This window comes from Hyaena hyaena, unplaced genomic scaffold, assembly GCF_003009895.1.
Source record: "Hyaena hyaena isolate Hyena2069 unplaced genomic scaffold, ASM300989v1 scaffold_655, whole genome shotgun sequence".
Classification (NCBI taxonomy): domain Eukaryota; kingdom Metazoa; phylum Chordata; class Mammalia; order Carnivora; family Hyaenidae; genus Hyaena; species Hyaena hyaena.
Genome location: NW_024081289.1, coordinates 250681 through 263550, shown reverse-complemented (window position 1 = coordinate 263550; position 12870 = coordinate 250681). Strand labels below are relative to the sequence as shown.

The window sequence follows — 12870 nt, the reverse complement described above, 5'->3', positions numbered from 1 at the left end:
AACTGTCAGATAATAAATTTGTGTTGTTTTGCACCCCTAAGTTTGCAATTATATGGTTATACAGCAATAGATAACTAATACACCATGTTCAGTGGAGGAAAACTCCAGAGTAATTAATAAATTCAATATAGTTCCAGTCAAAATTTCAACAGTTTTGCATAGAATTAATAAGAAACCTAAAAATTTGGGGCGCCTGGGTGGCTTAGTCGGTTAAGTGTCCAACTTTTTTGCTTAGGTCATGATCTCGCGCTTCGTGGGTTCGAGCCCCGCGTCGGGCTCTGTGCTGACTGCCAGCTCAGAGCCTGGAGCCTATTTCAGAGTCTGTATCTCCCTCTCTCTCTGACCCTCCCCTGCTCACGCTGTCTCTCTCTCTCTCCTAGAAATAAATAAAAATATTTTAAAAAAAGAGAAAAAAAAGAAACCTAAAAATTATTTTAAAATAATTATTTAAAATAATTTTAATAAATAATTTACATGATTATTATTATAATTATTTAATGTTTTATTTATTTCTGAGAGAGAGACACAGCGTAAGGAGGGGAGGGTCAGAGAGAGAGGGAGATACAGAATCTGAAACAGTCTCCAGGCTCTGAGCTGGCAGTCAGCACAGAGCCTGACGTGGGGCTCGAACCCACGAACCGTGAGATCATGACCCGAGCCGACGTCGGATACTCAACTGACTGAGCCACCCAGGCGCCCCTTTACATGATTATTTTTAAATAATAAAATTTTTATGGAAGATAAAACAGTTTTTATAAAACTGTGTGGCAGGGGCGCCTGGGTTGGCTTAGTTGGTTAAGCCTTAGGCTCTTGATTTTGGCTCAGGTCATGATGTCGTGGTTCGTGAAATCCAGTGCACACATGCTTACTCGCACGCTCTCTCTCTCTCTCTCTCTCAAATAAACATTAAAAAACAAACAAAACCAGCTGTGTGGTCATGATGTGATTAACTTTTTAAGAAACCACCAGTTTTTCCAAGTAGCTGTACCATTTTACTTTTCCATTAGCGATATATGAGGGTTCTAGTTTCTCTACATTCTCATTAACATTTGCTATTTTTTTTTTATTATAGCCATTCTAGTAGGTATCTTATTGTGGTTTTAATTTGTATTTTCCTAATGCCTACTAATTCTCAGCACCTTTTCAGATGCTTGTCATTTGATTGTGAAGTGTCTCTTCAAATATTTTGCCCATTTTTAATTAGGTTTTTGTCTTATTGAATTATAAGAACTCTATATGTTCTAGATACAGGTCTTTTATCAGGTATATCATTTGTAATGTTTTCTTATGGCTGGTGACCTGTTTTTCATTTTCTTATCGGTATCTTATGAAAGTCAAAAGTTTTCAATTTTAATGAAATCCAGTTTATCATGTTTTTCTTTTATGGCTCATGCTTTTGGTGTTGTCTGAGGGCTCTGCTAGCCCAAAGTCATAAAGATTTTCTCCTATGTTTTCTTGTAGAAGACTGTGATTTTAGTTTTTACATTTAATTCTGTGATCCATTTTGAGTTAACTTTTGTGTATGGTATGATGTAAAGGGTCTAAGTTTTTATTTGGTGTCTTTTGCATGTGGATATCCAGTTATCCCAGCACTGTGGAAAAATTCTTTCCTCATTGAATTATTTTGATTCCTTTGTTGAAAATTAATTGACCATAAATATAAGAGTTTCTGGTCTCTATTCTATTGACCTACATTCCTGTACCACTTTCTTTTGTTTGCTTTAGCTTTTAGTAAGCTTTTAAATCAATTAGTGTCAGTCTTTCAACTTTTTTCTTTTTTCAAGCTTTTTTCTTTTTCAAAATTGTTTTGGTTCTCCTAGGGCCTTTGCATTTCCATCAGCTTGTCAACTTTTACAGAGAAACTTGCTAAGATTTTGATAGGAATTGCACTGAAACTGTGTGTGTGTGTGTGTGTGTGTGTGTGTATCAATTTGGGGGAAAATTACCATTTTAACAATTTTTTAATGTATCTCAGTGAATTTTATAATTTTTAGTGTATAGATCTTACATTTGCTTTGTTAAATTTATTTCTAAATATTTAATTCTTTTGATGTTATTATGAGTGGAATTATTTTCTTTTTTTTTTGAATGGAATTATTAAATTCATTTCAATCTGTTTCATTGCTAGTGTATAGCTATACTGTTGATTTTTGTATACTTGTAGCCTATGACCTTGCTTGTTTAATTTATTTTAATAGTTTTATTGTGAGTTGCTTAGGATTTTCTACATAGGCAGTTATGTTGTTTATGAATAAAGATGATTTTATTTCTTCCTTTCCAATCTAGATGTCATAGCTATTTGGTTTTGTTGTTGTTTGATAGCTTTTTCTTAGCACATTGTCTAGAAGTTCTAGCATAATGTTGACTAGAAATTATGCTAGCAGACACCCTTGCCTTGTCCTTAATCTTGGGAGGAATGCATTCAGTCTTTCAGCAATAAGCATTATGTTAGCTGTAGGGTTTTTGTAACTCTTCCTTATCTATCAATTGAGGCAATTCCCTTCTATTATTTTTATTTATTTATTTTTTAAAAATTTTTAATGTTTTTTTTATTTCTAGGAGAGAGAGAGAGACAGTGTGAGCAGGGGAGGATCAGAGAAAGAGGGAGTCACAGGCTGAAACAGGCTCCAGGCTTTGAGCTGGCAGTCGGCACAGAGCCCAACGCGGGGCTCGAACCCACGAACCGCGAGATCATGACCCAAGCGAAAGTCGGACGCTTAATCGACTAAGCCCCCCGGGCGCCCCAATTCCCTTCTATTATTAAGAGATTGTATCATGAATAGATAGATTTTGTTAATTGCTTGTTCTGCATCTATTGAGATGATCCATGGATTTTCTCCTTTATTAATATGCCATATCATGTCACTTGATTTTTGGATGTTTAACCAGTCTTGCATTCCTGGAATAAATAGCAGTTGGTCATGGTGTATAAACCCTTTTTTTAAATATGTTTGAGTTCAGTTTACTAATATTTTGTTAGGGCTTTTTATATCTGTATTCATAAAGGATATTTGATATTTGTATATAGTTTTTCTTAAAAATTTAAAAAAATATTTATTTTTGAGAGACCGCATACGATCAGAGGACGTGCAGAGAGAGAGGGACACACAGAATCCAAAGTAGGCTCCAGGCTCCGAGCTGTCAGCACAGAGCCCAATGCGGGGCTTGAACCCACAAACCGTGAGATCATGAGCTGAAGTCAGACACTTAACTGACTCAGTCACCCAGGCGCCCCAATTTTAGCATTTTTTTTAAACTTAAAAAAAAATCTTTATTCAAAAGAAGTAAAAGGTAATCTTTATTCAACTTTTAACCATCACCAGGGCGCCGGGGTGGCTCAGTCAGTTAAGTGTTCGACTTCGGCTCAGGTCATGATCTCACGGTTCATGGGTTGGAATCCTGCATTGGGCTCTGTGCTGACAGCTAGCTCAGAACCTGGAGCCTGTTTTGGATTCTGTATCTCCCTCTCTCTCTGACCCTCCCCTGCTCATGCTGTGTCTCTCTCTCTCTCTCTCAGAAAAAAATAAAACGGTTTTAAAAATTTCAGAAAAAAAACTTTTAACCATCACTAGTAGGCACTAACAAACATTTTTTTTTTAATTTATTTTTAATATTTTTTAATTGACTCATTTTAAAAGTATACTTTTGGGGGCACCTGGATGGTTCAGTTGGTTAAGCATCCGACTTTGGCTCAGGTCATGATCTCCGGGCTCCTGGGTTTGAGCCTGCATTGGGCTCTGTGCTGACAGCTTGGAGCCTGGAGCCTGCTTTGGATTCTGTGTCTCCCTCTCTTTCTATGTCCCTCCCCTGCTCGTGCTCTGTCTCTCTCTCTCTCTATCAAAAATAAACATTTTTAAAAAGTATACTTTAATGATTGCTAGTACATTTACAAAGTTCTGCAACCGTCACAACAATCTAATTTTTTAAGATTTATTTATTTTGAGAGAGAGCAAGTGGGAGCAGGCAGAGAGAGAATCCCTGTCAGCACAGAGCCCAATTTGGGGCTGGCTCCCATGAACCCTGAGATTATGACTTGAGCTGAAATCTAGAGGTGGATGCTCTACCTGCTGAGCCATCGAGATGCCCCACAACAATCTAATTTTTTAAAAGTAATTTCCATGCCAGATGGGCTTGAACTGATGACTCTGAGAGTTGAATGCATGCTCTATTGATTGAGCTTAGCCAGGTGCCCCTAATTTTAGCATATTTTTATACTCAGCATATTTTAGTAAGTTGATAATAATGACTCTACATTAACATCTAAAGAAAGAAATTTACCATTCGCCACTTAAAATTTAGTGAGTTGGCTCTGATTATCACCACTGCAGGTTATTTACTTAGATTTGTAGTAAGGAGGGGTGCCTGGGTGGCTCAGTTGGTTAAGTGTCTGACTTCAGCTCAGGTCATGATTTTGCAGTTCGTGGGTTCGAGCCCTGCATCGGGCTCTGTGCTGACAGCCAGCTTAGACCCTGGAACCTGTTTCAGATTCTGTGTCTCCCTCTCTCTCTGACCCTCCCCTGCTCTCTCTCTCTCTCTTTCTCTCTCAGAAATAAATTTTAAAACATTAAAAAAAGATTTGTAGTAAGGAATAAGATGGGTTTATTAAGACAATTACCATGTTAAAATATTCAATTTGAAGAAGAAAAGATGGATTGTGATACTCAACATAGCGTAGTGCAAATATCATGTATAGGTAAAAAAATACATCTTGTACTTGTAAAATACTTTATAATTGACAAAAGTACTTTTACAATCATTATCCAGTTTGACTGTCATAATAATCCCTGAGAGATACTGTGCCCATTTGGTAGAAGGGAAAACTGATGTTTAAAAAGATTAAGATTTTCAGAGTGCCTAGCTGACTCAGAACATGTGACTTTTTATCTTGGGGTGTAAATTCAAGTCGCATGTCGGGCGTAGAGATTACTTAAAAATCTTTAAAAATTTTCACATTTTCTAATTTAACACAGAAAGTGGTAGAGCTGGCTTTAAGTTTCAAACTTCTGGTCTAAGTGTGTACAAATTCTATGCTTTGTTTTCCTGGTATTTGCTAAAGGTTGCATGACCCATATCACCCAGGAGGCGGCAGTGTTATCTTAATATTCATTGGGAATTCATTTTCTCATTGGAGGTAACTTACAAGGAAGTGAAAGTTGTGTTCTTTCAGCTAATTCTTTCTCTTTTTTTTAAGTTTATTTATTTTGAGAGAGAGAAAGCTTGAGTAGGGGAGGGGCGGGGGGGAGATAGAGAATCCCAAGCTGACTCTACACTGTCATCATGGGGCCCCATGCAAGGATTGAACCCATAAACTGTGTGATCATGACCTGGGAGGTAATCAGACACTTAACCTACTGAGCCACTTAGGCACCCCTCTTTCAGTTAATTTTTGAGCATAAATTGTATTTGGGCGTTAAAAAAGTAAAGTTGGTGCCTCACTATCTGGGTGCAAGAAATGGGAGGTCAAGCCGAATTAAAAAGCCTCCTGAGGGTCACCTGGTTGGCTCAGTCAGTTGAGCATAGGATTCTTAATTTTGGCTCAGGTCATGATCCCAGGGTCCTGGGTTTGAGCAAGCCCTGTGTCTGTGCTCCCACAGGCACGTGTGCGCGCGCTCTCTCTCTCTCTCTCTCTCTCTCTCTCAAAAAAAAGGCCTGCTGAAATTTTGTACATAATGTTAAAGGAATACAAACTTATGATAGACCTTTTGATGTGGTGTCTTGTTTTTCTTTTTTTAGTTTTTGAGAGACAGGGAGAGAGGGAGAGAGGGAGGGGGAGGGACAGAGAGAGGCAGAGACAGAATCCAAAACAGACTCCAGGTTCTGAGCTGTCAGCGTAGAGCTTGGCACGGGATTCAAACTCACAAACCACGAGATCATGACCTGAGCCAAAGTGGGACGCTTAACTGATTGAGCTACCCAGGCGCCCTAGTTTTTTTAATGTTTATTTTTGAGAGAGAACACGAGCAAGGCAGAAAGAGAGGGAGACATAGAATCCCAAGCAGGCTCCACGCTCTGAGCCGTTAACACAGAGCCTGACGCAGGGCTCAAACCCATGAACTTGTGAGATCATGGTCTGAGCTGAAGTGAGACACTTAACTGACGAGCCACCCAGGCACCCCTGTTTTTAACTTTTTGAGGAACCTCCATACTGTTCTCCACAGTGGCTACACCAGTTTGCATTTCCAACTATGCATGAGGGTTCCTATTTCTCCATATCCTCATCAACACTTGTTTCTTGAGTTTTTGATTTTAGCCATTCTGACAGATGTAAGGTGATATCTCAGTTTGATTTTGATTTCCATTTTCCTGATGATGGGTGATGTGGAACATCTTTCCATGTGTGTCTACAGCTGTGGTTTTATATAAATCTTCTTGTTTCCATTATAAGTTTATTCCTAGAAATATTGCCCAGTGCAATTTAAGAATAGGCCAAAATATTGTTCATCACTGCTACTTGAGTAGCAGCTTTATCAGAGCTGGTTTGAGGAGAATAGTTGAACTTTCACCTCTGGAATCCTAGCATTATTCCTTTATACGTCTGACCTCAAAACATATATTAGAATTTTTATTTTTATTTTTTAAATTAAAAATTATTTTAAAGTAGGCTCCACACCCACATGGTGCCTGAGCTCTCCACAGACTGAGCAAGTCAGGGGCCCCTATCAGAATTTTTAATTTTATAGGCAAATCAGATTGGTATGGAAAGGAGTTTGAATTGAGAGGCAGAAAGTCTGGATTCTGATGTCAGTTATGTCATTATTTGACATGTCATGACCTTTGTAAGTGAGTTTACCTCTTTAGGTTTGTTTTCTTATCTGAAAATGAGAGAGGACAAAGGAAAAGAACTATCCAATTAATTGGTATTCTGACTCTTCATCATCTCCACAGTCTCACACTTTTCACAATGTTAGATTTAACTGTATGAAATTGCCAGTGTTGAGCTATTTGAAGACATTTGTATTTGACCTCTAGAGACAACCATTTGTTTAACCTAGTTGTTAAATTCAGTTGTGGTCCCTATTGGGATCATCTGAGTTATTTATTTTAGGAATAGCTGCGGCCATGTAAAATTAATTTGTCAGGTGTGAAGGAAATATACATTTAAAGAATATAATATTACCATATAATCTATCTAGTCTATTCTTGATATGTGTAGAATCCAGTCTAGTCTGTTCTTTCTACATTACGCTAATTTTCTGGCCTAGTGATTCAAGGTGATTTGATTCCTGTATTTCTTTAGTGTTTGGCAAGGGAAAAGTCTACTTGAAAATTTTGGCAGGATATTCCTTACAGTAAGTTTTGGCCACCAATATCTGTTGCTAGAGGAGAGGAGAACATACTATAAGCGCTGATATCCAGAGTGTGAATTAGATAATTCTTCAGAGTTGTCTTTTTCCCTGTTTTCCAATGAATTGAGTTAAGGAGTTAAGCCAGCCTTCCTCAATTTCTAGTTTTTAGCCAATTTTGTCATCCCATCCTACATCAGAAGCAGGTGGGACTAAATTTTTCTTTGTTGTTTGATGCAAATCCTTAAGTTTTCCTGCTTAAGGAAGCTGATGTGTTAAATGAACTCTTTTTTTCACTTCTTCCTAAGGCATTATCTCATCTTTTTACTACGAAATATTCAACTTTTTGGTATGTTTCCAATACCTATTCTTTGGGCACAAAAATTAATCAAAGGGAGAAAAGATAATACACAAGAGAGTATTAATAGCTGGGTGGAAGTAGGGTGAGGGGAGCATCCTTGGCCCTAATATTTTGTTTCTGAACCAAATTGAGAGTTTCACTAGCAAACTGCCCTGTCTCCCTGCTTTCATATGCATGTGCTACTTCAGCCTGGCTCCATTTGGATGTCTATCTAGGGCTAGCACATCTGCAGGTAATACATTCTTTTGAGTTCTCCACCCTGATGGGGAAGGTCTGATAGTTGCATGCAAACACCTTTCAACATACAAATCAGGGTTAATCTAGCCCAAGCCCTTTTACTTGAGACACTTATTTAAAAGTGTTGGTTTTCTAGAGAAGTAAAAACTCAGTCTATCTTGAGTCAGAGGTACAAATATCTCTTTCCAAGAGATTTCCAGTAACTCCTGTGTTTTACTTTTTCCTTTCAGAACAACTCTTGAGTGCTGGGCCCATGAGAACCAAGAATTTGAAAGGCATTGACTAGATCTGGAAAAATGTAGGCAATATAATAAGCAAAACAGCTGGGGGTAGGCATCAAAATAGACACAATGGAAGAAATAGGATTCTTCTTCCTCTCATATGCCTCCTGAATCTAACCATAGAACTCTGTTATATTTTCTATCACTTCCACAAAATTCCATCCAGAGGGGCCCTGGGTGGCTCAGTCGGTTAAACATCTGACTTCTGCTCAGGTCATGATCTCATGGTCCATGAGTCAAGCCCTGAGTTGGGCTCTGTGCTGACAGCTTGGAACCTAGAGCCTGCTTTGGATTCTGTGTCTCCCTCTCTTTCTGCCTCTCCCCTGCTTGCCCTATGTCTCTCTCTCAAGTAAACAAAAACAAACAAAAATGTACTTAGCCAGAATAAAGAATGTAGTTTGCAGTCTTATTGGTGCTCTTTTACATAATTAGCCTTTAGCATCAATTCATAAACGTAGGTCATTTTACTTCTATGGCCTTGAACTCTTAGACTCCAAAAATCTAAAGTCTATTAAAAAATTGTTTTTAACATTTATTTATCATTAAGAGACCGAAAGAGACTGAACATGAGCATGGGAGGAGCAGAGAGAGGGGAAGACACAGAATCCAAAGAGGCTCCAGGCTGTGAGCTGTGAACACAGAGTCCGACTTGAGGCTTGAACTCACCGTGAGATCATGACCTGAGCCAAAGTTAGATGCTCAACCGTCTGAACCACCCAGGCACCCCTAAAGTCCATTTTTTTAAATGTTTTTTTAAAAAAGTTTTTTTTTATTTTGAGAGAGAGAACGTGCACATGTGAGCAAGGGACAGACAGAGAGAATCCCAAGCAGGCTCTGTGCTACCAGAGCAGAGCTGGATGCAGGGCTCAAACCATGAAAGGTGAGATCATGACCTGAACCGAAACAAGGACTTGGTCACTTAACCAACTGAGTCACCCAGGTGCCCTTTAGATGTGGAGTTTGTTCTGCCAGTCTTCAAGTTAATTTCTGGGGCTATGGATGATAATGATAGTTATCTAGTTGTATTCATGAGATAAGCCTAGGGTCCTCTGACTCTGCTTCCATCTTCCAACTTCCTCCTGATACTGCTCCTTTTAGAGGAGAGAAATGGTATTAAATCTTAGGATGCATGAAAATTCTACTTTTTTTCCTTTTCATGTTTTCCCCCCCTAGATCTGTTTCTATTTCTTGGAGTAGTAGCACTCCAGAAAATTGGGGGCTAAGGTGTCTTTAATGAGCTTTGTTTTTGTATTATTTTGTTTCCTTTTTTTCTAGAGATAAGAAATGTTTCACCAATTTTCAGGAGATCAGAGTTAAGAAAATAATTTTTAAGTGTTTATTTACTTTGAGAGAGAGCAAGTATGACTGGGGGAAGGTCAGAGAGAGGGAGAGAGAGAATCCCAAGCAAGCCGCACACTGCCAGCGCAGAGCCTGATGCAGGGCTTGATCCCACGAACTGTGAGATCATGAACTGAGCTGAATCAGGAGTCGGACACTTAACCAACAGAGCCACCCAGGTGCTTAAGAAAATAATTTCTGGGAGTGCTTGGGTGGCTCAGTCAGTTAAGCGTCCGACTTGGGCTCCGGTCATGATCTCGCAGTTCGTGGGTTTGAGCCTCGCATCAGGTTCTGTGCTGGCAGCTCAGAGCCTGGAGCCTGTTTCAGATTCTGTCTCTCCTTCTCTCTCTCAGCCCCTCCCTCACTCATGCTCTGTTTCTCTCTGTCTCAAAAATAAAAACTATAAAAAAAAAAGAAAATAATTTCTGAATGATCAGACTGTTTGCTTATAAAAGGAGGGAAGTGAAATTGGATGGGTGATTCCTGAAATTTCTTACCTCGTATTTCCAGTTATAAAGTTTAGCCTGCCTAGTCCTAGTATAATCTTTTGAATGTAATTAAGATACAAGTTTTTGGAAGTATTTGCTTCAGATTATCAAATCTGGGTTATACAATATCCAGAGGGATACATGCTGGGAGATAACAGAGTAATTAATTATAAAGGAGCTAATATCTATTGAGTGTTTACCAAGTGCCAGGGACCTTCCTAAGGGGCTTATTATGTATTGCTGTATTTCATTTCATGATAATTTTAGGAAGTAGATACTATTTACTCTATTTTATAGATGAGAAAAAATTCAGATATATGAGGTTATTTTTAGTGTCTGTAAATGACATGTGAGGTTATTTTCAGTGTCTGTAAATGACAGGACTGAACTAGAGCTTAGATTTGATTCCAAAGGCTAATGAAGTAGGTATTTTTTCCATTTTGCAAATGAGTGAATTAGAGATGTTAAGTACCCTGGCATAAGGTCACATAAGTAAACTGACAAAGGTGTCAGCATTTGAACTCATGTCTACCTGTCTCTAAAACTCATGGTTTTAACTATTTTAAATTCTGAAATATCGCTGAGTATTAATGAATGCAGTAGGAAAACAATACATTGAAAATGTTAGGATTTTTTAAATGTTTGTTTATTTTGAGAGAGCATGCACCCATATATGTGTGAGCTGGGGAGGGGCAGAGAGAGGGGGAGAGAGAATCCCAAGCAGGCAGTGTGTGGCTCTCAACACAGAGCCAGATGTGGGGCTTGTTGTGGGGTTTGAACCCACACAAGGCGAAATCAAGAGTCAGACACTTAACTGAGCAACCGAGGAGCCCTAAGAATGTTAGAGATTTTTAAAAAATTAAATTAGGTTGACTGGTATTATAAATCAGGCCTTAAAGATTAAGGTTTTTGTGCCACATTGTTAGATTAAGGGAGAAGACATCAACTAAGGGTTTAAATGGCATGGATAACTTGGCATATAATGAATGAAAATCTGTGAGGAAAGAAAAGGGACTTAAAAACATATATGGTAGTGCTGAGAGATACCTATAGTAATTATTGCATTTGGCCTCTGTTCTTCCAATCTCGGTTGCAGTTCCCACACTGAGGCTGTTCCCACCCTTCCTGTGTCCCTTGAGCTGAGCAGGCACTTCCTGTCCTATTGGAAATGAAAGTTAGAGCTTGGGGGTGGTATGTGGTATGTGTGTATTTTTTTGGTAGAATGTTAGTACAGTCGGTCCCATTATCATAGCAAAAAGGTGACAGGAAAACTGGAATAGAGACTACTGGGACTTCATTTAAGAAAGGGTTTGAGCTTAATGTTTGTTGTGGCAAAGCAGATAGGGTTAATTTAAGAGAGCATCTGTGATGGCACAAGGTGACCTGAAGAAGGGATTTGAAGGCTTTAATTCTGTATTCCTGTTCCATTTGGATTGGTAGGAATTACTGGGTGTCATTCTTGAATTTTTGGTTTCCTACATGTTATTAAGCTATTTCCACAGGACATTACTTTGGAACTGTTAGAGGTGAGTGTTGTCTCAATTGTGTTAGGTTCTTCTTCCCTGAGAACTTTGTGTTTGTCTTCTCTGTAAAGCATATGGTTTTTATAGTTATTTTTTCCCTACAGCTCTACAGCTCAGAGACAACTTGAAGCAAACATCCCAACTCTGTGAACTTTAGTTTGGGCATAAATTCCAGGTTTGGTGAGTAACTCTTAACTGTTTCAGCTTCATGGACCTTGAAGACTAAAAAATGGTGGGATAAAGAATCAAACAAGATAGCTTACAGTTGTTGAAGAACTGCTAGGTAGGCAATTTTATCTCAGTAAAGCTGGGGGGAAAGCAAAGAAATCACTAGGCACCAAGTTTCATGGCATAGTTCAGTTTGATAAGTCCTTCTTAAGTATGAAATCATGCCTGGGGGAATGTGAAAAGGGGTGAGAGGAATCAGCCCACCAGCATGACTCAAGAGGAATAGAACTACCCAAGGATCTGAAACTAGTTATTTCCCAGTCTGTCTCTGATCTTTGGTGAGCTCTTCTGTTTGTTCTTTGTGCATTATGATCACTATAAGTATAAAGTGTGGGAAAAATCGTGCGCTCATCTCAAGTATTCTTTTTTTTTCCTATGTTTTATTTATTTTTGAGAGAGAGAGAGACAGCATGAACAGCGGAGGGTCAGAGGGAGAGAGAGAGAGAGAGAGAGAGAGACAGAATAGGAAGCAGGCTCCAGGCTCTGAGCTAGCTGTCAGCACAGAGCCCGATGCGGGGTTCAAACCCATGAACCGCGAGATCGTGACCTGAGCCGAAGCTGGAAGCTGGACGCTTAACCGACTGAGCCACCCAGGCGCCCCTCAAGTATTCTTTCTCAGTGGACTTGTCTTCACGTGTTCTCTGAGGCAGTGTATCCCAGTGGCCTCTTTAAAATCAAACTTGAGGGGTGGCTGGGTGGCTCAGTTGGTTAAGTGTCAGGCTTCGGCTCAGGTCATGATCTCACTGTGGGTTCGAGCCCCGTGTTGGACTCTGTGCTGACAGCTAGCTCACAGCCTGGAACCTGTTTTGGATTCTGTGTCTCCCTCTCTCTCTGACCCTCCCCTGCTCATGCTGTCTCTCTCTCTCTCTCTCAAAAATAAATAAAACATTAAAAAAAAATAAAGTCAAACTTGAAAGCTTTTTCTAAATCTTATATTTCTAAGGGGGAAAAAGTCCTCAGTGTCTTTTCAGGGGAAACAGAACTTGTTCATATGGGAGAAGGGATGGAGTTGAAAGGGGTAGACTTAAGAACTTTTCTTTTGCTTTAACTACCAAGACTGTGGAAAAAAAAATAATAAATAACATCTTGGGCATTAGGACCCAGTGGAAGTGCCTCATTCAGACTCTTGGT

At 39.1% G+C, this 12870-nt stretch overlaps 1 protein-coding gene across 3 annotated transcripts in view; it reads left to right on the top strand.

The window, feature by feature from the left end:
* Positions 1–12870, top strand: part of RBMS2 (RNA binding motif single stranded interacting protein 2) — an 89722-nt gene that overhangs the window by 8611 nt on the left and 68241 nt on the right. For 2 of the 3 annotated variants that reach the window (XM_039216805.1, XM_039216801.1), the window contains exons 1-2: positions 11447–11514; positions 11616–11691. The exons of the other annotated variant lie outside the window; for it this stretch is intronic. The gene's annotated coding sequence lies outside the window, so the exon portion shown is untranslated. Of the gene's footprint in view, positions 1–11446; positions 11515–11615; positions 11692–12870 lie in introns of those variants that run through there. 3 annotated transcript variants of the gene reach the window in all.